This window comes from Marmota monax, unplaced genomic scaffold, assembly GCF_021218885.2.
Source record: "Marmota monax isolate L192 unplaced genomic scaffold, Marmota_monax_Labrador192_F-V1.1 WCK01_AAM20220418_F8-fsc00003, whole genome shotgun sequence".
NCBI lineage: Eukaryota > Metazoa > Chordata > Mammalia > Rodentia > Sciuridae > Marmota > Marmota monax.
The window spans coordinates 12949959-12974905 of record NW_026694084.1 but is presented as its reverse complement, the minus strand read 5'-3'; the positions used below and the strand labels follow the sequence as shown (position 1 = coordinate 12974905).

General features: G+C 34.9%; 1 long non-coding RNA gene across 2 annotated transcripts in view; it reads left to right on the top strand.

Moving 5' to 3' along the window:
* The window catches only part of LOC124106975 (uncharacterized), a 129998-nt gene extending 105700 nt beyond the window's left edge, over positions 1 to 24298 (top strand). Inside the window, exons 3-6 of one of the 2 annotated variants that reach the window (XR_006856251.2) lie at positions 8910 to 9079; positions 10577 to 10703; positions 18869 to 18960; positions 20656 to 24298. This is a non-coding gene — a long non-coding RNA (uncharacterized LOC124106975). The remainder of the gene's footprint in view (positions 1 to 8909; positions 9080 to 10576; positions 10704 to 18868; positions 18961 to 20655) is intronic. The other variant, XR_009228670.1, reaches the window with a different exon arrangement.
* The last annotated feature ends 649 nt before the right edge of the window (positions 24299 to 24947 follow it).

The following is a 24947-nucleotide window of genomic DNA, read 5'->3' as shown; positions in this document are numbered from 1 at the left end:
CCAACCAAAAAGATGGCTGGCACTGACAGTGAAGAAAACCTATTTTCTCACATCCCCTTCTCTACAATATAGTTCTTTCATTTTTTTCAATAAATATTTATTGAAGCCAGAAGTTAACGTGGATATAAAAAGAACATACCAGGTGGCAGGTTATAGTAGTTTAAAAGGACGGATGAAAGGGGGTTCCTTTGGTGCTTGGAGCAGCATCCGTTGTCATAATTAGCAAAATGTTAGCTTAAGAGCTCAAAATTTAAATAGAAAATTATCTTTCTTTTGATGACCTCTTCCCCTGTCTTTTGAAGGTACTCTTCTGGTCTGACCATCGCCAGGTATGAGTTAGAACATTTGTCGCAACCTTTTCAACTGAATAATCTATTCACTACAGAGAATCTACAAAATGCTTTTCATGTGTAAAGAAAATTCTTACTCAACCTGTAAAAACCTAGCAGATGGTACAGTAATTTGTATATCCATACATGCATACAGGATATATTCTTGGAGAATGAATCAGATTCATGTTACATTTATTTAAATATTTCATCATATTTAATTTTAATTCATTTATCCATAGTTTTAACCTCTGTAAGAACATCCTTTATTTAAATTAATAGACAGGTAAATTGCATCAACAAAACTGAAGCATTTAATGTTGAATTTAACTGACATGCATGAAGTCATTGTATTAAAATATTGGTTTTCCTATTGTTTTTGCACAGATGGTGCCAGTAATTAATATTATGCTATTTTCTTCATCAGGGGATTCCCTGCTGACAAAATTCATATAATATAAAATGAAGTGCTCTATTATACTATCTAAATAGATGATGTATAGTTTATGTATTTATTAGTGATAATATATTTTCTCAGATGCAAAGTATGTAATAATCCTAATGGTCAATGTATTATTCAAGTTAATAAATCTAAGATGGACAATATGGTTTACTCTTTAAAAAAATCCTCACTGCATAGCTGATCATAGATGTGTAACAAATGTGTTCTGTGCCATCTGGTTTTTGAGAACAATATCAATTTCAAGATAGAAAAGGTATCTAAGTAATGAATGGTAGCAAAGAAAACATAATCTATCACTTTTAAGAAGACCTTCTGAAGGGAGGTATCTCTTGAATGGTCGATGGATATATTCTTTACTATACCAGCAATGCTAAGGAATCTGAGCAACATGGCTATATATGAGCACATAAAATGAGTTTAAAACCTGCCTCTTGTAATCAAGGGCTATATTTAGCATAAATCCTCAGAAAGTTGATATATCACCTGACCAGGAAGAAAAGGTCTATGGCTTCCATCTGGAAGTAGGACCCTCAAGTTGACACCTTGGGGACATACCTGAATTGCACTACCACCTCCTACAGAAGTCATCAAAAGTAAAAAATTGATTCTAATAAACTCTTTTTGCCTCTTTCAGAAGGATCAAAATAGAATAAGCTAGTTTCATTTCTAAAAGATTTTTTAAATCAGCATTATTTCTAAAGTGCCATGGAAAGGCTGTTTCGATTACCTACAGTTCTCAAAATGGTAAATTTCCAGCCAGAGAATTTTCATTAGCAAACAATGTTTTTAAAGTAAGGAAATGCAAAAATAAATGAAGGCACCATTTATTCCCAGGTTTTATTTTCTAAAATTAGGATTGGGTTACAGCCCCTATGGAAACCTTCCAATCTTTGAATGAATTATTCTTATCTCCTCTCTGCCAATGGTTCTTGTTCTTAATAGAGAAACATCTTCATTTAGCCGACCAGGATACAATGAAAACCTTAGCAGGACCTCTTTTGGAGATCATGATATCATGAAATAACAATCTTTCAAATTACTGAGCATTCCCATTTTAGACTCATTATTTCTCACTTTTGTTTAATGATGAAGCAGACCCATGTAGTCTAACGTGGGGAACTTAACACATGACTTTCTTTGGTCTGAGAAGCAAACCTAGCAAATTACTATTGACTAGAAAAGGTCTGGATGCACCTGCCACACAGCAAGGGGCCCAGTGCCTGGCAAGACAGAATGTGAAATGAATTGAACAAGGTAGAATATCATCCCTTATTTTCAACTCAGGGAGTCACCAGTATCTGCACCTTTGCTCTTTAATCTGTCAGCTGTGCTAGATTTCTATAACTCCTTCACAAAAATACAGCTAGCTCACTACCCCTGGCAGAGAAGCGACTCGCATATAGAGAAGGACTTGGATTCCAAATGGTCTTGGCAACTCTGAAGGATCTCCCTTTTGGGGGAAAAAAGTTCTTTCTATAATCATCATGAAAAGAATCTAAATTCACCTTTATTTTCAAACTAAATACCTATACATGCTACACTATATGATATGATTTAGAGGAAAACCAGTGTTACTGTGAAACTTAAAATTACAAATACCCATGCATGTACTGGTATCTTTACTATTAAGAAACTGGCTTCTTGGCATGGTTTGCTGTGGCAAGAAAAGACAAATGCAATTGATCCCTTAAAATCCCGTGATTTGAGAGTCTGCTAATAGTGTATGAAATTTTAGTAAGGACATTGAAATTCTAATTGTACATCAACTCCAGAACACTTTGTGGAGAAATAAGATATTTTAAAATTAATTAAAAAACATCTAATGAAATGTGAATGCTTTCTTAAATGTTTAAAAAATATTTTAAAAGGTAGTTTATTAAGCATCTTAACTTTTATATTATGTATATGTAGAATACCAATCCCACTTATAAATGAATACATTGAATACAAGTGCCACTTATAAAAAATTGCATTTGCCAATCCAGTTTAAATAATTCTATATACTTAATATAATTTATTGCTGCATTATTTCCATAATTGATGTCAACTTTTGTAATAAAAGTAAAACAGTTTTATTTAGATAATAAAACACTTTTCTAAATTAATTTTTATTCTGAAAAATATTTTAAATTATAAAAAAGGTAATTGAAGATCATTTGGAAAATGGTTATAGAACTATATTCTGAATAAGTTATGCATGTCTTTCATTTTGCATCAGAATATGTGGTAAAAGAACAAACTAAAGATAGGACTAACGTGCATGTGAATTAGACACATAAAAAATTAGGATGGGTTTTGTAACAATATAGTAATAAAGCACAAAGGAGTATATTTCTGGAAAGTCTTTTTTCTATTCTTAATAAGTCCACACATTTACTATGGGTATCCACTTCAAATTTACTGATAGAACCCATTACATTTACCTTAATCTCTTGCAATGATAGGAAAAATACTTTGTTGATCATTAACCATGCCTTTTATCTACATGCTTCCTTCGATGGTATTTCTTATTCTGAATTTACTTTGATTTAGATTATAAAACTGGAAATTACTCTGAAATTATTTCTTCCCTTTGAAACTTAAAGAGACTTTAGAAACCATCCAAAACCTCTAAATTTCCAAAAAAAAAAAAAAAAAAAAACAGAAAACAAAAGTGTTTGGCCTAAATTTCACATAAATAAATTACAGCTGGGAACCCTTTGTTGTCCCAACACCTAAGCAACACCTTGTTAGGTTCTATGTCTCTTGGGCCTGGAACATGATTCATATGCCTTGATCTTATATATTTATGTATGGTTGTACAAGTTAATTAAGGGGTGAAGAAAGAAGGATAAAAGAAAGAGGAGAAAGAGGGAAGAAGGAAGAAAATAAGGAAAGGAGGAAGGAAAGATTGATAGACTATAGTTTATGAAGCATAAAAAAAAGGACACCTGATAAATGATAGGGCAGTGTTGAGCTACAATCAGCTTAGGATAAACAGGCCATGTTCCACTCATGCAATTCTCAACCCAAGTCAGTCATTTGGTTAAGGCTTTGTTGTTTAAGTGGATTGCACACACATACTTAACTGTGTATATAAATATGCATTGTTTGTATGGAAGAATAGATGTGAATTTAGAAGATATTAGGAAAACTATTGAAAACAATAGTATATTTTATAACAAACTTTTAAAAATTAATGTTCTCTCTTTGCCTAAGTTAGAAGAAAAAGCTATAACTTCATGTGTTTTCCTTCCATACATATATTCGTTATAATCTAGTTGATTTGTGTTTCAAAAAGAACTTCTGAAAAACAACAGATTTTATTGATCAGTTTACCTACCATTAGTCTATCTGAAAACAACAGATACAACTAAAGTAAATGTCTTTATCCAGACAAAGAGTGATATAACAATACTACCATTCCTCTTGACCTTTTAAATGTCCTTATGAGTGTCTTCCTTGGTCTTTCTTCAAAATGAATTACATATATCCACTAACTACTAACATAGTTAGAGGCAGTGTGATAGTAAATAGCCTTCTGATGAAGTCCCCACTTACTTTAGTGCCTAGGTGTATCCTTATCTCCAAACCATCCCCTGTGAGGCAACCCATGGCTAATAACTGAGCGGGTAGGAACATGAAAGACTTGCTCTCAGCATCAAGAGAGCCAGCTTGGGTGCAACTAGGACTGTAGTGCTCAGTTTAGGTTAGGGTGATACCAGACTTCCCCCATAAATCACTTGGAGGATGAATTTCTTTCCCTGGTCTATCTTGCTTCCCTCACATCAATATAGATTTTTCCTGAGTGGGCAATTTAATAAGTTTCTAGCCTGAGTTGTTTTCAGGCTCTTCTTCCAAGAAACCCTCCTAAGAAGTACAAAAGACTGAGCAGTGCCTCAAGAGTCAGAAATCAAGCACTAACACCTCAGTGTGAGATTCTAGAAAATCTATGGACCAATCTAATCTTCAGTTTTCTTATCTGTAAGAAGGTGATAAAGACACTCATCCTCATCACAGAATCCTTGAGATTCACAAATGTAAATAAAAACTCTTTAGAGTTACATAAAAATTAGCATTTAGTTAGCACTGTTAGATCTTATTTAAAAAAATTATCAAGAAAAATAATTCTATTCACTTTATAGAGAAAGTACTTCAAAACATTTTTTTATGTTTTAATTCAATGCTGAATGTGAATTTTGGTTTTGTGAAACTGGTTACCTTAAAGCTGAACTGTCTCAAACTAATTAGAAAAGAATTTAGGTCACAAGTATTTTTTTTTTAAAAAACTGTCACTGAGTTACTGAGAAATGGAGCCAGGTCCTCCCTGCACAGCTCACAGAACATGTAGAAGAACGAGTCTACTTACACAATCAAAACCCCGATGGACCCACACCTTCTACATCCCCACAGAGAAAATTCTCAGGGTAGAGAACAGGGAAGTAGAGACTTCAGTTGAGAAGCTTTACCCTCTCCCTTTCTTCCCCTCCACCTCTGTCATACACTTTTCCTTCCCTTCTTCTTCTCTTTCCTCCTCTCCAGGACTCTTCAGTGGGCACTATCCCTGCCTGGAGACCAACTGAGGTAGAAAATTCTAGAAATTTACACCATACCTTAATTGTTATCTGGATGTTTGAACTTCTGGATATTTCTGTTCAAGGGAAGAGATACCTGAGAAAGTCACCTGTGTCCCCTATCTTGACAGTTCTAAGATGCAAGATAGTTGATGTATTCTTGCTGCTGAGGACCTGAGGCTCTGTGTAGACACATAGAAAGTCAATTGCTTCAGGTGGAGGGGCCCATAGTGCGCAGGAACTACTGTCTCAACCTGATAGGAGACAGCCAAATGGAACTGCTGGCATTTTTTTCCGAAAGGCTTCCCCTTCCTATGGGGGGTTTCAGCGATTGAACTGGGCTGGAGGATCTCAAAAAGTTACGCATCCCATCAGCTCTGAGCTGAATCTGAAAGAGCCAGAACAAAGCAAAGAACACCTTCATACAGCCAACTGTGTAGGAGCCAGACCCCAAACAGAAGGGTGTGCTAGTTTGGGCTGGGTTGCAGGAAAGCAGAACTGCCTTCCTCCAGAATCCCATCCTCTCGTGACAGATCTGATCAGTGTGGGAGCAGGGGCAACACTCTGACTTGGATTGGAAATTTATAAAATGGATTGAACTAAATTTTAGTAACCAAGAATGACCAGAAATTTATGAAATCTGCCTGAGGTTTCATTAAAAACACAGGACATGGCAATTCCACAGAGTACAAGTGGAAGCAGTGATTAAGAAGAATCAAATCATTTTATACCCCACTGAGTTCGAAATCCTCAATAAACTAGCTACACATCAGTAGGTAATTTGACCTGAAAATTATTCAAACTGAGTAAGACTGTGAAATATTAAAACCAAGGTACATGTATCAGAAATAAGGAGTCCCAGTGCAGCAAGGGAATCCATTTATGGGCTGAGAATGTGGATTTGGGGCTCAAAACAAACTGAGTTGTAATCTTAGTTCTTTACTTACCGGCTGAGTAAATTTCTTAGGCTCACTATGGCTTGGTTTGCTGGTTTGAAACTGGAAATAACTACCTCTAAATTTCTCATGAAAAATAAAATTACAAATGTATAGCACTGTATTTAGCACACAGGAGACATTCATATAGTAGTGAATCTTATTTATAATACTGTTATTCAAGATAGAATCATAAGGTTTTTAATGTCAAACTAGATGACAGACCATTTGATTCTTCAATGGCTGACCCTGCACTAAATGGATTCTTTAGAAAAATCAGATTTGCACGATGTAAAATTTTGAAATTTAGCCTATTTAGGTTTTTCCCCCCATTTTTCCAATATAGACCACTCTTAAAAATCTGAAATGTGGTTAATTTTTAAAAGCTACTAAGTAAAAATTGAAATAAGATCACTTATAGAGAATTGGGCCCTTTAGAAGTTAAGAGAGAGATAATTTCTGAAGTTGAAATTCATTGGCAAAATAGCTTCTTCCCCATCACCTTTCCAAATACATCTGCTAATACACTGTACAGTTTAATAAGGGGCTACAGTTGTGCCATCTTGTATATTTATTTGTTTAATGAATTAGGGGTACTCATGTTTTGTCCACAAAGACCTAGAACAAACAACCTGCTTATTAGTTTTCTCCTAAGCTTCTGAGAATTCCCTCTTTTTATATTTGCCCAATTGTCAGTATTTTTTCTTCTCTCTCTTTCTGGCCCATTATCTGCTTAGTAATGGATCCCTTCATCCCAAACAGCAGCTTTATGTTCTCTGTGCTCCAAAGGGGCAGATAGACCAATCAGAATTCATCAAGCTCTGGCACTCAAAGGCTGCACTCTGGCTCTATCCTCTCTGTTGATGTTCGGGTTTGTTTTTTGTTTTGTTTTGTTTTCTACAGCACACATAGTTTTAAAAAAAAGATTTCCTTTCAGCCGATAGTTTTGCTCATTGTGCTGGCTCAGGGCTTAGAAAGACATAAATTATTTTCCAAAGCATGTTCTTCAGAACAGGGGCTATACCATCCCTGCCTATGAACTGCATCTGGAGCACTTCACAGCTCCAAAGCTCTCACAGGGTGCTTGCTACCAGTGCAGGCAGGCAAAGGAGCAGAGAGATCATGTCTGGCTGGCTTGATGGGGTAGTGTGGACTGGAAGTCAGTCTGCTTGTACCTCTCTAGTCCTATGAGGTTTTGTCGGCCCACAGGGATTAGCTTTAAAGTACTGAATGGGTGGCTGGGGTGTATTTCATAGTAGAGCTCTTGCCTGGCATGTTTAAGACCCTGGGTTTCATCCCCAGCACTACATATATACATACATGCAATAGAAAAAATAAGTTACTCAGTGTGATAGTAGTGACCCTGATAATTGTCCTAAATTATAGTTAAACTTACGGACTGCTAAGGATAGAACTGTTTTCAGGACCCTCCTATGATTTTTGTTGTGACTCTTGAGGGAAGAAATAGAAGCACCTAAGTAAACAGGATTTTGAAAATGCAGTATAACTGGTAGCAGAAAATTCTGGAAAGGGGGCTAAAAGGGAAGAATTGCATATTATTCTAGGAAATTTCTCACAGAGCCATCAAAATCTCTTTAAAAATGATTTTTTCACCATATCTATTAAAAATCTGATATCTATTAGCTAAAACATATCTGATAGTTTATCAGATATTACATTCCTTTGAGATGTGGCTATTGCCACATAGTGATAGTCTTTATTTCTGAGTCAAATTAGGTGGTCCCACAGTTCGTGATAAAGAGTGAACAGAGAAATCTGGGTTTTTCACTGTTAATACTATATGTTAACTAGCATATTATTATGACAATAGAGAGAAATATGCATAAGTGCTATTTGCTAAGAGACATGTACTTACAGAAGAGATTTATTTTTAGAGTAAAAATGGCAATGATTATATGTGAGGAAACAAAGACTAAGTATAAAATTTCTGAAGTCAGTTATTCAGTTTTTCTCATATTTGTATCCCTTTGTATCTTACAATAGAAAATATATACTTCATATTTATTGAAGAATTAGATAAGTGATGAGGAGTTTTGTCAAAGAATGAAACATAGACCTTGGAAGAAGATCAAAGGACAAGGAAGTTTGAGCAAGTTACCTTATCATTACTAAATATATCATTGTAGAAGACTGTATTTTCTAAAAATGGTCAAAGTCACATACCCTTCCAGAACCTTGCCATCCTCTCACCTTGCTCTTTGTCATTGAGTAGATCAATAAATAGAATGAAGAAGTGATGCTGAATGGCATCCAAGGCTAAAGTATAAAAGATAATAGCTCTCACCTGGTCTTTGTCTCAGAACTTTTACCATTGGAGGCCAGCCACCATGTTGTGAGGAAGCTCAGATTGCATGGAGAAGCCGAATGTGAGTATTCAGGCAATGGCTCCAGCTGAAGTCTCAGTCACTAACCAGCATCAACCAGGAGATGTGTGAGTAAGATAAGCCTTCAGGTGATTCTACTCACCAGCTTTCAAACTGCCCTGGACAATGCCAAAGGGAGCAGAAATGGAGTACTATCAGAAACCTTTACACAAATTGCAGATTTGGAGATTTTGGGGTTTTTTTTTTTTTTGATTTTTTGTTTGTTTGTTTGTTTTTTGTACCAGGGATTGAATCCAGGGGCACTTCACCACTGAGCCACATCCCCAGTCCTTTTAAAAATATTTTATGTAGACCCAGGATCTTGCTGAGATGCTTGGGGCCTCACTAAATTGCTGAAGCTGGCTTTGAATTCATGATCATCCTGATTCAGCCTCCTGAGCCACTGGGATTACAGGTGTGTGCCACCATACTTAGCAAAAATTGCAGCATTTTGAGCAAAATAAGCATGATTATTTTGGACCATTTTGTTTTGAGTGGGTTTGTTACACAAATAAATTATGAGAACTATTTGGTCAGGAGAGTAATGACATTTTCTAACACACATAAAAATACTGGAACAGTTTAAAACAGTGTTTAGGGCATAAGAAACTTGTATTTTGGGTAAGCCATTGCTTGCCCAAATGCTTACCTTGTAGTGGGGACAGAACCCAGTGCAATTTACATGGAAATCACATGCTGAAAAAGCAAGGCACTTAAACTTGCCATGCTAAACTCTCAACTAGGAGATTAAAGAGTCAAGAAGAGTAAAGGAGATATTTGTCACCTGGGCATACACGGCATTCTTTTTATTTTATTTTTTGCAGTTGTAGATGGAAACAATTCCTTTATTTTATTATGTAGAGCTAAGGATTGAACCCAGTGCCTCACACATGCTAGGCAAGCACTCACCCTGAGCCCCAGCCCACGCATAGCATTCTTACTCTGTCTCTATTTTGGTGGTAACCTTCTACTATTGTTTTTGTGTAATTAACACATTTTGACCCAAGTACTTTGGATTGGGTTGTCATTAATGGTACTTCAGCTGCTTGCTTCATGGATGAGGTGATGCCCAGTCTGGTTAAGAAGAGAGATGCATTCCTCAGTGTACAGTAGTTGGCACAAAGAAGAACTAATCAGTGTTGTCTTGGACATGAAGAAAGAGGACTTTGATTTTTTTTTCTTTATATTAAGCTATGTAACACCAGTAGCCATCTTCTATTCTACCTGAAAAATCCCTGATTGAGAATGGAAATTGGATAGGGAAGTAGAGAAAGGCCATGAAAAGAGGCTAAGTCTACAATGATGGCATATGAGACTACAGAGCCAACCATGCCTAATGCTAACCTCAACCCTCTTTATTATTTCATTTTATTTTTTGCTGAGATCTTGGTTACTTGTCAGCAATAAGTCCTAACTGGTGATTATAGAAACTGTTCAACCAATATGATTCATGATGAGAGGTTCACAAAACAAAAACATAGAGAGACTAGTATGTTTTCCTAAAGGTCACGATACTTAGGAAAATACTCAGTAAAGTTGGACGGTTCAGATAAAATTATAGACACTGTTCCACAGCCAGTATCAGAAAATGAAGATAAGTCAGTAATACTAGGAAATTCTAAATGAAAGAAATTCTAACTATCAAATCACAAATACAAAGGACCTCAATATCACAGAAATAAAGAAATGGAAAAGTATCAAAAAAAGAAAAAAAAAGATAGAAAGCTGTCTCTATTCCCTAATAATTAATTTGTTACCATCTGTATAACATGCTATAATATGATGGTTTTATTTCCCCCAAACTTTTAGATATCGAAAATTGTGTTACAAAAATAATTGCTTTAAAGGAAATAAAAGAGGTTAGGCCCTAGACAGCGATCAATATACCACAACAAACTTTTCTCCCTTGCAGATATTTCAATGATATGTGGATTTTCTAGAGAGGAGTTTATTTTGTATTGAAAGATGGAATAAGAGGAATCAACACAGAAAGTTGAATGGACAACTAAAGATTGCCTCTGGAAATTAGAATTGAGAAGGTAAAGAAACTTTCGAAAATGCTAAAGATAATAACGATGACAATCGCCTTTTATGTGTATCTTGAACAAGAACAACAAGGAAAGGATTGAACAAAACAGAACAGAAAATACAAAATTAATAAATGGTAGAAAGTGAGTACAGTTCTGTTTTACTCCCACCAACTATCAAAGAGAGGGACTTTTAATCTAAGAAGAGTATAAGAGGGTTGCAGGAATTGACACTAAGCTAGATGAAGAGATAGCCAAGTGCCAAGATGTTGTGAGGAGTTCTATTAACTTCACCAGGAAAACTGCATCCCAATGCTTGTAATTTCTGTGGAAACTTCAGTGGATGGGAAGCTAGCAAGCTCAAGACCACTGAAGGGCCTGTTGTGTGACTCTGTGGTCACAGTGGAAGGGGTGCATGTTTAGCATACAGGTGGCCCTGAGTTTGGTCCCTAGCACCTCCCCAGCAACAACAAAAAACAATAAATGCCATTGAAATGTATTTTAAAGGTAAAATTAGACACTGGGAAACTTGATTTTTATGCCCTTAAAAATTAACAGGGTTTACTATTAAACTAGTTCATAAAACATTTAGGAAAGAAACTAATGATCATTTTTAGCCAGCAGAGGTTCATCAAGAACAAGCTTTGCACCACTAACATCATTTGTATTTTCATATAAATACTGTAGAAAGGGAACAACAGTCCAGTCCAGTTCTTTGACTTCCTAGTTGTGTGACAGTGCATATAAATACAACAGCCCCTCTTACACTGTAGCCCACATAATGTTAAACACTTTGTATGAATTTGTATAAAGTAATTAAGAGCCCTGCAGACTCCTTGGTTTTGCCACCTCCTGTGTGATTGGCGGCAAATTACCTAAATTCTCTGCACCTCTTCTTAAAATAGGAATAGTAAAGAATGTCTATGCTTCGGGTTGGTTGGGAAGGTAGGCAACTAAATATCTTTAAATCATTTAGAACAGCGTCAAGTCAGGCACAAAGTTAGCACAGTTATATTGAATCAAGTTTCTCTTTTGGGAACTTTTTATTTATCAGTTGGGACAAAGTGGAGAAATAAACTCTAGGAAACTACGAATATGTATATTTGTTCCAAATGAATACAGAAAAGAAAGTATGTATTTTGCTTAGAGAATTGGTATCAACATCATTTATTCATTTATTTAAATGTATGTAAACTGAGTTCCTAATATGTACCAAGCCCTGGAGTAAGCATGAGACAGAACTGGAAAGACTGAAAATAAACAAAGATCATTTAATCATATTCAACTTTTTCTTTTCTTTTTTCTTTCTTTCTTCTTTTCCTCTTTCCTTCTTTCTTTCCCTCTTTCTTTCCCTCTTTCTTTTTTTTTTTTTTTTTTTTTTGGTAAGGAGTAAAATTAGACACCAGGAAGTTTCATTTGTATACTTTAAAAAAAATCCAGGATTTAATACTAAATTAGTTTTAAAAACATTTAGTAAAGAAAACAATGCTCATTTGGAATCAGCAGAGATTCATCAAAAATAAATTTCAGTTTCATGACAAACAGACCCTGCTCCGTTCAGTGTCTGTGCTTTGAGAACCTCAAATAAAGCAGTATTAGAATGGAATGAAAATATGTAGGGTGCTAAATCAGAACAGAAAAATATTTGGACAAAATACAAAAGATTTAACCTAAAAAGATACAATTGAATAGTACAAATACTATTTAGATTTGCAAGTATATAATAATAATATAGTAATTGTTGTTGTTGTTGTTATTATTAGCATTATAGGAGATTAAACCCAGGGACACTCTATCATTGCCTTGTATCCCTGCCCCTTTTTATTTTGAGACAAGATCTCACTGTTGCCCAAACTGTCCCCAATTTATGATTCTCCTGCCCAAGCCTCCCAAGTCACTGGAATTAAAGATGTGTACCATAGCACCTGGCTTTAAGTACAATTTTATTTTAAAATAATATATGCTAATATAGACAGATTAGAAATTGGGAAAGTAAAAAAAGGAACTATAATATTTAATCCTATCATACCTTATCTTTATAACTTGGGCACTAATATAAACATCTTTATAGTGTATACCCATATGTCTAATACATATACATGCTTATGTATATAAAGTATGTAATCTATTTACACATGAATTGTATTATGATGTCATTCTACTTTGTAACATGCTTATTTCATCTGAAAGTGTGTATATTGCCTTGTTATTAAATATTCATCACCAGATGGGCATGGTGGCGCATGACTGTAATTCTAGCAACTCAGGAGGCTAAGGCAGAGAATTGCAAGTTCAAAGCCAGTCTCAGCAATTTAGTGAGGCCCTGGGTTACTTAGTGAGATCCTGTCTCAAAATAAAAAGTAAAAAAGGGCTGGGGATGTGTCTCTGTGATTAAGTGCCTCTGGGCTCAATCTACAGTACCAAAATTAAATAAATAATTAGATGAATGAATGATTAAATAATGAACATCCATCACCACAGTGCTTAGTGGTACCTAGCATAATCCAATTATACCCTCTGCAAACACCTGTGTGGCTGAGCTGACTCCTGACTGCCATGTCCCTTCCTATTCCTTCCTATGCACACAGCTGAACTACATTTCCTTGCCTCCCTTGAAGCTCTGACACTCTGGAACTAAGTTATAGTCAAGGAAAAATGGACAAAAGGCATGGGACTGGTACATGGTTTTACATGCTCTTTCTTCTTCCACTATGGAGTAACTTTGAGAGTCATGAGTTAAAAATGATACAGCTGCAGGACTAAAAGACTGGGAGACTTGAACCGTCAGTTAAAGAAATTTTACATGACTAAGAAATAAACTTCTTTCTTCTTTGAGCCATCATACAGTTTTTTTATTGTTGAAGCAACCAGCATTACTTCAATTAATGCACCATGAGTATACCCCATTTCTCCTTCCCTCTTCAAAAAATAGGCAAGTTTCAAAACTGTGCCAACCTGTTAGCAGATATCTAGTTGTTTCTTCAACTGTAGATCTTTAGTGATGGAGAAGATGATATGCGTGCATACACCCCCCCCTCCACACACACTCAAAACTTCCATTAGCATTTATTGGAAGAACTTGAAATTTTTAAGAAAAAGACTAATAACAAAAACTAATATTAAGTCATTGGTTTCCACCAGACCCCATTCTAATTGCTATTGTTATCTCTAAAATTCAGATGAAGAAATTGAAGCACAGAGAGAAAAGTAACCTTCCTGGTATCACACAGCAGATGGATGGCAGTGCAGCTGAGATTTGAACCAAGCAGTTGGCACTAGATTCCCTACAGTGAAACCATGGTTTTAATCTAACAACTGATCATGGAAAGCACAGAGGAACATTAAAAAAAAATTTTTAGGGGAAAAGTTGGGGGAAAATTATGAAAGAGCAAAAGTTTGTAAAGTGGATTTTTGTATAAATCATTTCCATAGGTTTATTATTTATAGGGATAAAAAATTTAAATAAAACCTCACCATGAATATATGCTCATTTATTTCTCTTTAATTACAGCAATATGCTATCAGTCTATGTCATAGAATTATTTTCCTAACACCCGGACTTATTTTTTCAACTTTGCAACATACAAATAAATTACAATACCAAGATTCATTTTTCATCTGTAAGATGAGTTTACGTGTGTTTACTTTTCTCATTTTAATTTTAGGAAATTATACACTTATATTTAGTCTGAAAGACTAATTTATAATTTTAGTTATCACTTAAATAAAATAAAAATCTGTGCCCTCACACACCTGCTCTGCTGTGGCATCTTTCATCAAATGACCTCTCTGAGAAGCAGTGCCTCCTGGTTCTAGTACAGATTTCCCTCTGTGTACTCAGTCTGACAGATCCCCACCCTCAGCCTTTATCTCTATTCCATTCTGGATTCAAATGTCAAAATAATTTCTTCAAATCTCCTGCTCCCTTTCTTTTTCTTCTAAACATGGTCTTCTATGTTTCTATTTTCTCCTTTACCCAAGTTTCCAAAATGTGTTTGAGTTTCTACTAAAAGAAAATATATCCCATTCCTGTGATGGTTCTCCCTCGCTGCACTCGTAGGCTCACTCCTATGCATCTGCATGGCTCTTTTTTCTTTATAAAATCAGAACAAAATAAAAATGTACCTTTCCCATACTTGCATAATGCCTGCCTGCTATCCAGAGTCCTCTCTTTATTTTGTGCTTCCCTCAACACAGAATAGATATTTCTGTTTGTTCATCCTGACCAAATTTCATTGTCACAATGGACTTGTGATGATGCTCTTGGATAGACCAAGGAAATTTCCAAATAGTAATGGTAGTCTGCTTATTTGGAGTAACACTCAACAGAGCCAGAGACATTTAGAGAGTAAAGTGATAGCAAAATGCAAATTCTACAACATTTAAGACCAATGCATAGTATTCAAGTTGGAATTAATTTGCATTCTCATGGGATTTGGAAGTTATTACCTTCTTTGTGTTATAATTAGATTACAAATACACATGGTATTTATACATGATAGGTGCTCATTAAACACATGTATTAGCATTATAACTATTTTATTAAAATAAATATTTAAAATTAGGAATCTATCATGGTTACACATTTTTTAAGATGATAGTGGTTTTGGATGCAAATCATAATACTGGAAGGTTTCTATGAAAGTAATCGATGTTTATGGTAAACTGATCCATAAAAACTAATAACACGAGATATAATTCATTATAAAAACAATGATGCTATCCAAGAATTGAAAAGAATCTCATGTGATCATTTCTTTAATAAGCTCCTCAGTGCATGTGAATCAAGTATTTACAAATAAAAGCATCAACTTGGAATGGATAAAGAAGATGTGGTATATATTCACAAAGGGATAGTATTCCACCTGAAAAAATAAGGAAATCCTGTCATTTTTAGTAACATGGATGAGCCTGGAGGACACAATGTTAAGTGAAATAAGCCAGGAATAGAAATACAAGTATTTTATATTACTTATCTGTGGACTTTTAAAAAGTAGGACTGATAGAAGGAGAATGGTGGGCACCTGAAGCTTGAGGAGAAAGTATTGGGTGAAGGGTGCAGAATTTCAGTTGGACATGAGGAATAAATTCAAGAGGCCTGTTGTCCATCATGGTGACTTTGGAAAATTACTAAGAGATTTTAAATGTTCTTAGCATAAAAAAATAAGTATATAAAGTAATGCATGCTATTTACCTTAATGTTCCATTCCACAAAACATACTTATTTAAAAACATGTCACACCTCACAAATATATGCAATTTAAAAAATCTTTCAATTATAAAAATTAAAACCAAATAGCATGTTTTAATTGTGCCTTTGTTTCTAATTCAAAAGGAAAAATGGTATCAAGCAATATTTTAGGAAATTACATGATTAAACATATTTTAATTCTTGACTTATTGTAGTGAGACTTTTTAATAAACATTCACTAGATTAAATTATTTTCTTTAATGATTTACCCTAGCTATGAAAATCAGATTCATAAAATATATGTGGTTCAAATTGTCTATTTACCTATAACGTCTACCCTCCTTATCCCTGGGTTCTGCTTCTATGATTCAACCAACTGTAGATTCAAAATATTTGAAAACAAAATTAAGACTATACTGAACCCATGCAGACATTTTTTCTTATCATTATACTATAAACAGTATAATAACTCTTTGCATAGCATTTACATTGAGTAAGATATGCGTAGTCTAGAGACAACCTAAGGCCTCTAGGAGAGGTGTGCGGGTTACTTGCAAATACTATACCACTTCACATAAAAGTCTTTAGCATCCGCTGATTTTGGTAACCATGGGGGATTCTGGAATGAATTTCTGGTAGATACCTGGGGACAAATGTACTCTAAAATCGCAATTTTCATCCCTCATTCCAATATTCTGCTAAAGAGTTTACAAATTGAGAAACAGAAGACTCAGAAAACTCAGATTGCTGAAGATTTTCCTATATGAAAGCAGCAGTATGAACAAATTCTTATTTTTCCTCAAATCCTTTTTATCTTATGTAAGACTTATGTTAAATATGGTGAGATTATTTTAGAAGAGTACAATGATTTTTTCTGAAGTACCTGAAAAAATGCAACAAAATTTGTCATTTCTAACCAATGTTTGAATAGAAATACCTGATACATATGAGAAAGAGAACACACACACACACACACACACACACACACACACACTCTCTATTCATCTGTCTCTCTTCTTTCCAGTGTTTGTCTCATATAAATTAATAACCAAGTGGCAGAATATAAGAATACTAACTACATGACATTGCCTCTGCTTCAGGAAATACGCTAAGTGTTTTCATACGTTTATGATCATAACAACTCTTTGATATAGGTATTATTGTTCTAATTATAACAAATGAGGAAATTAAGGTCCCATTATTATTGTCATAAAGAGGATAAGTGATCAGTCAGAATTAGACACAACAGCTGTCTTTTCTTTTGTCTGTTTCCTTAATAATTAAAAAAAAACACCTAAATTCCTTTGGTTAATAAAGACTATAGTTAATATCGAGGCAGCTATAGAATATTTTCTAGGAAAATTTTAAGGATGGGGAACCATAATTGTTTTAAGCACTATTTTCAGTCAGGTATCCGAGAAGGACCTTTCCTTCCATTTCCCTCTTTAAAGCACAACTTGATGTTCCCTGAGGGATTGAGAGTCAACTATTTTAAGATACTGATGTCTTTACTTTATCTGTAAAATCCCAACTACGTCATATCAATTAAAGATATGGGGTTACAGTTTAGTAATATCAATGTGGAAATATCTTTAGGCTTATTTACAGAAGTGAACTCTAGGTTCATATGAAAGAATAACTAGATACTATAGAACATATTTTGTTAAAGCTAAACAAACTTTGGAGATGTGACAGAGAACTGTTGCTAAGGAAAAAAAAAAAAACTACTTCACAGATTTAGGCAAGTCACAAAATTTCAATCTCTCTTCATTGCCCAGAGTAGTATAAAGATAAATAGAAGATTCTGAGTGGCCACATTTCAATTGATGGATGCCAATATTCAGTGACCCATGGTGATAGTTCATGAGAAGCTGGACTGAGGAACAATTATATAGGAGAATCTGAGCACAAAACATGAAAGATTAAAGGCTCTTTAAACCTTTTTCCTTATCACAAGAACCACCTGACCCAAGAGGACTGAGCAGAAAAGGGAAAGGTGTTCTACTATGTAAAGTTTCCTCCAGGACTGAGTGAGTTTAAACCCCTAGGATTTAGGGCAAGAAAAGATGGGAGATTAAAAAAAAAAAAAAGCTTAAAGATTTCATTTCATTTCATTTTTGAAGATGTACAGGAGGATATCTTAACATCTTTAAAGAAGATGTAAATGATAAGGTAGCTATTGGAGCAGAGGAGAGCTTTAAGTTTTAAAAGATGGAGGCATCTGATGAGCAAAAAGCCAACTTAAAGGGGGTAAATAGTTCAATTCCATCCAATTACAAAGAAAAGAGGAAGGAGAAGGGAGAGTATGAAGGGATCCGTCCATCATGCACAATGCAAATAAAGGGCTGTCACTCATTTTCCTAATGTCAAAAAAGAGAACTATTTAGTAATTTTTGACACCAAGAAAATCATTTGTAATAGCCTATTTCACTTTTCAATTCATCCTTAAATTTAAAAGAAAGAAAAAAATCCCATTCAATTGTTTCTATTACAAGTCAGTTCATCATTTATGAACCCACGTCAGTGTCTTAGCTTTTTCAGTGAAATAGCTAATTCATATCGTATTCGCCGTCACCACTTCATAGTGAATCACTGCTGTTTGATTTAGGCTGTCATCTGACACAGAACATCTCGAAACCATTTGCATCACTCTTCTTGCTCTGATCTGCACATATGGTAATAATTAGGAATGCGATACCTTACATTCATTTAAAATACTGAGTGAATTTAGAATATAAGAGTAAAACCAGCATAACACATTTCAGAAGGAAAAAATTGCATTAAACTATATGGACTAAGTTGCAACTATTAATTACAGAAAAAAATTGCAATGAGTTAAGAGCAGAAATATAACATTTTTAATGAAAACTCATAAATTACTAATTAATATATTTATAATGATGTTATAGAATGTTCAAAATATGAACTAAATGCATGCTACAGCACATATTTGAGTTTTAAATCCCAATTTTTCCTTTCAAAACAGAATACCCAGGAGAAGATTCCTCTCCCCATACACACCTGTGATTTTCAAGTCCTTTTATTCATGCCTTTAAATGAAAGGGTTGAGTATACAAGGTCAGTGAAATTGTTATTTATGATTGAAATGTTTTTGCTACATCTATTTTAAGAAGGGTCATTTTTCATTTCATTTTTTAAAATTGCTTTAAAGTATTTAGCTGACTATACAAAATTATTCAATGTGCAGCTAGCAGTTTACTCGATTTCCAAGCTGTAGGTAGCCTAAGAATTATGTAAGATTCTATAATTAAAGTGGTTAAGTTAAAATTGTGTCATTTAATTGTCCCTATGTTTATAATAGTCATCACTCTTAATTATTTTTCTGTGACTATAAAAACATTTTCATCTTAAATGTGTTTCTCACCTCTCTGTTCATTTTAGTTTACTTCTGAGAAAAAAAATACAATATTAATATTTAAGTCACTCACTAATAATACACACCTTTATACCAGATGCCAGTATTGCATGTTTAGGTGGCCTACAGTTACGAAGATCCTTGCTTCATAACTGAAACAAATCTCTCCAAAGAATACCACTGCTTATTGTATAATTTTTTTCCGGGAAATGTGCCGCCCAACTAAGTTGGTAATTTAAAAATTATGACTATTTTTCCCTTTCAAGTTCTACTGAATTCAAACTGTACAGAAAGTACTTAATGATGAACATTTTTACCTACAGTAATTCACGTTTTCTTTCCTGGTTGACATGAGCCACTCTGCTCTGTAAGCCAAGAGCACACCAGCCTTCCCGTGCAGACCAGCCAAACTACAGGTTTGTGAGCAGCTAACCACGGGGATACAGCTCTGCTAATGCTCAACTAGAGTATTTGGGAGACCTTCAACATCTTGCTTCCAGGAGTCAGGAAATTAGCATACATTGTATTTCAAGACCAAAAAAATAAAGCATAAGACAACTGAGCAAGATTTATGAATTCTATTTGGAGACTGCAAGTGTCCCAGAACTAGAAGTCTCTGTATTTGTGATTCTTGAACTGCATGCTTTGTAGAATGTCCAACTACTGACCCTTTTCTGAATCGAGGGAGATTTCAAAGTGTAACTATTCACAAGTGAAAATGAGCAGGAATTAAGTCTCTCAAAAATAAGAGTTTATTGTAAGGAAAAATAGTCAAAACAATGATGACTGAGGAAATATTATGTACTTATTATATTGTTTTTATCATTGTCCAAAGTCTCTAGGTATTGGAAGAAGAAAAATTAAACAAAAACAAACATTTCATTTGTAAGTGGACTTGAAAAATAAATGACTAACCTTGACGTCCGTCAGCACACAAAATCCTACACAGCCAATGACAGACTTCATTGTTTAAAGACTAGTTGGGAATGATTAAGAAAAAGATGATGTAATCTAATATGTGATAAAGAGAGATATAATATTCTCTACTGGAAGGCTTTGCTATCATGTCATATCAAAGTCTAGCAAAACGTTGAAAGTTAGAAATGTTATCAAGCATTAGCAGGCATTTAAAGAACGTCTCTTGAATATTTCTAGCATAAAAAAGTATTTCATGTGATGTAAATGAATGGTAATTTTCTGACTTTAAAAGAGAGCCATGCCAGTACATTTCAGCGTTCTGGACCCAATTCTGCAAACATGGAGACGCTTTCAATTTGCTCTGCCTGCCTTCCCGCCTTAGATGGCTGCGATTGCAGCGAAATTAATCCATTTAAAAATCTGCGGCTTAAACTTAAGGATTTTCAGTTTTTTCCCCCTTCTCTCTTTTTTTTTCTTAGAATATCAATAAGTTCCAATTGAAGAGCGGATTCTTTTGCAATTCAGGCATGTGCCGGCGATAACGGGCGAGTTGGCATGAAGAGAGGCAGAGATGGATTAATTATGCAGAGAACATGGAAATTCTGCTTATCATCGGCTAGCAAAGGAGCCCGGCTCACATAATCAGCAAACGAAGGGAGAGGAAAAAATAACAATGCAATGGCACCTTCCAGCCCATCATCAGGATTTTTTCTACCCCCCTTGTAATTAAAAAATAACATACACTTATAGCCCTATCTCCTGTGCAGGCAAGGAGTGGATGTCCACAAAATAATTGCACTGGGATATTAGAGCTGGCAACACGGGCTGTCCATTCCTGCTTGCTCTCTTGCTCACCCTCTCTTTCTCTTTTGGCCTCTCAAGGCACTTTGCTTCTGAATACAGTCCAAATCAGTCGATGTCTCAGGTGACATTCTAGCTCGGTTTCCAAAAATCCCAAATTGGTACCTTATCATGATCCAAGCAAACATACATACATATATGATAAATATTTGAAGGGCTGACTCTGGGGGAGACTTTGGAACTGATCACCTGTGGACTATCTGGTCAATTTCATTTTTGATGAAACATGTCCAAACAGCCTTCATTTTGCAAAGTGACTGGATTAAAATGGTGGGCCATGCTATCTTCTCAATTGATTTCTCCTCTTTACAACTTTTTGCACCTATTTCCTTTGCCAACTCATTTTATAAATTCAAGGGTATACAATTAATTATTGAGATGTTTTGCCTTCAAATCAGAATTCGGAATTCTATATTGTCACTATAAAATCCGATAGCTCAGTGCTTTGTATTTCTCTAGAAGCCCAAAGACACTATACTAAACCTAGTTCATTGCTTAAAAGAAACTAAAATTAAATCTTAACGTTTGTATCCATGTGTCTCCCAATTCTAAGAATTAGAATGCAAACACGTATGTTAAATAATGATACTCCTGATTGAATGCCATTGAAGTAGTTTTTTTTTTCTGTTTTAATTGCCAACCAAGTAATTTGACCTAATTACAGACATAAACCCCCAGAAACTCTGGCCGTGAAGAGAGACCATTTCTTCCGGCAAAGTTACTGGTGAGCTACAGAAACAGAAAGATGAAAATAAATCTGGAAAGACAAAAATTATGCAACATATGAAGGAAAGATGTTGTTCCAAAGTGCAGTAAACTGGAATTAGAAAGCTGGCAGACTCTAGAAATGTAATTTATTCATAGAGTTCCACCAAAGCAGGGAACCAGTGTGGGGCGCAGTTTACACGCTTGTGGGAATGTTTTCAATGACAGTGACAGTAATAGACTGATTTTTAAAACTAATTATTTACATGACTATGCATATGGACACACACATATTCTAGCACATATGAATACTATAGAAAACCAAAACTGAGTAAATAAATCAGTAATTGGAGATATTTGTGATTAGTGACTTTGTTCGTTTCTGAGAATGGAGAGAAAATAAATAAGAAAAACACACTAAAGTGGTGGTAGGGATTAAGGGTGAAGAAAAGTAGAAAAATCCCAATAAAGAGAGAAAAAGAGAATAAAGAATATAGAGAAAAGAGAATTAGAATTATGACAGTAGAAATTATAATTTTTTGTTTATTTTGTAAATGCATGCATAAAATATATTCTATTAGAATTAAATATACAAACGACGGATATAGAGAAATCATTCAAGTGTGTCTCCTTACACCAAGAAATGTTTAAATTCAGAAAGGCACTGCAGATTCTGTAGAGTAGGGTATAATTCACAACTGACCTTGGAGCCTAGCCCAACAACTAGGGGAATACAACTGGGATGATCTGACCATTCATTACCATTGAATTCCTACCACCTCCAACACATTTTGTATCTCTTTGATTCAGTTTCCTCTCTGTATTTTTTAAAGCCATAGCTAAAAGCTATTTAACAAATAATTTATTCTTGAAATTTGAGAAAAATTGCAAGTCTATATAAAAAGCAAAGAAAATAGTAAAATAAACTCCCATATACCCATTTCTCAGCTTCATAATTATCAACTGATGAATAGTCATCCTTTAGCTCTATTCCACAATCTCACCTTCTTTCTCATCACAAGATTTTTAAACAATTTATTTAGTTTTAATTGACAGATAATAGGAGTGTATATTTATGCTTTTGAAGTGTATTCCTAGTATAATAAACCCTGCCCATTTGAAATTCTTATTTGCAAGATGTTTAATAACCAAGAAGAAGCAATGAGTCACTCTTGATAGGACCAATTAACACACCAAATATGAAGTTGTTTTTTTTTTTATTATAGAAGAGGAGATCAAGTCAAAGCTAGCTAAATTTGGCATAAAGGATTATATGAAGCTATATATTCTTTGCAAAATATATTTCTTTAATTTGGGATCCTGAGGAATTAATAGTCTTCTAGGATTGAAAATGTAAAAAGCTATTTCAAGTCAAAACAGATACTAGAAAATGGTTTCCCAAAGACTTACAAGACACGCAAAGAATCATCTCACTTAGTATCCAGAGCAGTGTTTCTGCAGATGCTGCTCTGAATGGATGGTCCATTGTTTTTCCACCTCTGGGGAACTTTTTAAAAAACACTTGTGCCTGAACCATACCCTAGACAAAAACTCTAAGAATTAGAGTTGCACAAAAATAGAGAAACAGTTGTTATAGACAGACAAGGATGGAGGTAGAGATAGCAGTGGAGAGAGATCTTTAACTTCCTACATGATTCTAAAATGCAACCAGTCAAGAACCAATGTGCCTAGGCTCATCCACTGCCCTCCAATGAATTTAACTGAAATGCATTGAAAACCCAAAACATCCTCAAGATTAGAGCAGTTTTCAGTGCAAACCAAACTGTAAGGGCCATGGGGCAAAAGTCATGCTGCTTGTTGTCTTCTAGGTGTACCCAGCACCTAGCACAGAGCCTATTGGCTCTCAGAAATAAATAAATAAATAAATATTTATTTATTTATTTACTGAGAGAATAAAGTGAACAGAAGCCAGAAAGAGAGTTTTATGACCATCTGTAATCACAGCAACCTCCTCTGCCCTACATTATATCCCCTAAGTCTTGACAATTTGGAAGCTTTCTTAAGGTTTTTCCAAAAGCCTGTGCTCAGAACTTTACAGACATAGCATACTTCTATAATCTTTTATACTTCCTGAAAACATGTCTTAACATCTTTTACAAGAGAAGGTAGATAATAGAATTCTCAGTAACCGTAACTGTAAATGGATTTGTAATCTACCCGTGATTAAAATTATTTTCATCATGAAGTAGAATTCTCATTATTGTTGCAATTTTAATATTATCAACTCCAAAGTGTCTTAGTGATTGATAATATAGACAGCGAAACCCTATATTATAGTAATTAAATTTGAAATGAATCAGCCATCCTTATATGTCTCAGTATAGTACCTGATTATTTGAAAACAATTATCTTTGCATGTCACCTAATGCCAGACAACACTTGGACCTGCTCCCAGGGATTGTTCTGGGTCACAAAGTTGCCGCAGAGTTGGAATGCACAGATAGTGTGTCTAGGTGCCACGATGAATATTTTCTCAGTTAAATTACACAACCACCACGAATGTGAGCTACAATTCAGGAGGAGCACAATCGTGAATTAAGAGACCATTGAACAAAACCTTCAGGCTAAAATATACGTTTATCCCAGGTGAGTGTCACTGACTTTATGTGAGACCCTTTCTCTGAGTAACCCCAGAAGCCCTGTGGGCCCAACCCCAGACATCTGGCTTTGGGGATGAGTGATCTCTTTTTTGATCAGGGCCAGGATGTAATGTAAAATGTTTTCTTCAGTGAGTAAGTTGTCCTTCGAAGGAAACATCGCCCCTTTATAAGTTCAATTAACTAAACTATTCCTACATCCTCCCTGTTGTCCCTTATTTCCTGAGTTGAGATTTTATGGGAACATTTTTCATCCACAGGAAGGGACTCCCACCTCCTCCTCTCTTAACCTTCCATTTCTTTGATATCCTTTTTCGTGACAAGTTCCCCTTCATCTGATGCTTCATCCCACCAACCTCTCCACACACATTTTTGTAGGGAAAAATTAGTACAAAAATTTCTTCCATACTTGGCTCATTTGCAGATTTCACCAGGCTTGCAAAAAGCACACCTGTTGTGCTGTCTGGATTTCCTTTTCTGATCATAGGCTTCTGACAAAGAGGGGGGGGAAAGAAAGATTTTTATCAAGCACTCTTCACTGGACAATGAATTTTCTTCACCATTTGAATGTATCTGTGGAATGCCTG